We start from the raw sequence: 1538 nt of genomic DNA on the forward strand, positions 1-1538 counted from the left end.
AATAAGATAGATACAGCATTGGAAACAATTCAAAACCTACAGAAAGTGGTCCAAATGATTAATAACAGAATATCAGAAATGAACAATACACTGAAAGGGTAAAGGAGGAGAATTGAAAAGATGGAAGCCAGAACTAGTGAGCTGGAAAATAAATCTCTCAATACCACTAACATAGAAGAACAAGCAGAAAAAAGAATAAAAAATCTGAAGAAGGTCTAAGATTCATGTTGGGCATTCCAGAACAGGAAGAATCACACAAGTACACAGAGGAGATAATTGAAGAGCTTCTGGAAGAAAATTTCCCTAACATCTTGAAAAGCAAAAAGACAAGCATTCAAGAAGCTCAACAAACTCCAAGAAGGATAGACCCTAAAAGATAATACCAAGACATATAATAATCAACCACTCCAAAATCAAAGATAAGGACAGGATCTTGAAAGCAGCTAGAGAAAAGAGAAGTGTAACATACAAGGAAAGCAAATCAGATAAAGCTTAGATGTCTCAAGAGAAACCAAGCAGGCAAGAAGGCAATGGGGCCACATATATAAAACCCTGAAAGAAAAATACTGCCAACCAAGAATCCTCTAATCAGCAAAGCTGTAGATCAAATATGACAGTGTAATAAAAATATTCCAGGATAAACAGAAGCTAAGGGATTTTACCAAATCCAACCCTGCAATGAAAACATCCTAAAGGAAGTTCTGTGGACTGAGAACCAACAAGAACAGACAACAACCAGAGAATGACATATGTGACAGCATCACCTGGAACTCAATCAACAAATGAAAGCGTTGGGAACAGAATAAAACTATAAGAACAAATTCAGAGGATCTGGGAGATCAGTCTATGATCAAAACAATTACAATGTGAAAGAAGGTAAACATCTAGGAACAGAGATGCAGATGGTGAGAAAGTCAGGTAGGTTATAGGATAAAATAGACTGCACTAAATGGAGGGAAAAGTTAATGGAATATAAAGTAACCACAATGGTGGGGTTGGGGTAAGGAGTTTAAGGGGAGGTGGAGGGAGATGATGTTAGAGCATAGGGTAAGGGTAGACTCATCATAGTTTGGGTTTTGGGGAGGGCAATACAAGAAGGGGGAGGAGGTGGAAGAACAAGGTAGATAGGGGAACACTCAGACAGGTTTGCATGGGCTAAGTGGACAGAAGTAAATAGTGATGTATACTCAGCCTTGGAACAACAGGGCTCTGTGATAGAAGGGTCTAGGCATAGTTTGAAGAGGGAAAATAATACTAAGAAGCTTGACTGTCTCATGAGTATTTGTTTCCCTTGCCTACTATTGTAAAATAGATACTTGAGTGGGATATAAAGAAATGTCGGGAAACATGATTATAGAAAATTTGTAAACCCGTCTTCAACCTATAACTGATTGGAATACCTTAAAAGGGGTTCTAGAACTTGCCCAGTGAAATAAGCCTCTTGCGGAGTCTTTGCAGAGTTTATGACATTAGGTGGAATCCTGAGTCCCATCCAGAACCTTCTGAGGTGGGACATTCCCACTAGAAAGGACAAGCAG

This window comes from Chrysochloris asiatica, unplaced genomic scaffold (assembly GCF_000296735.1).
Source record: "Chrysochloris asiatica unplaced genomic scaffold, ChrAsi1.0 scaffold00057, whole genome shotgun sequence".
Lineage (NCBI taxonomy): Eukaryota > Metazoa > Chordata > Mammalia > Afrosoricida > Chrysochloridae > Chrysochloris > Chrysochloris asiatica.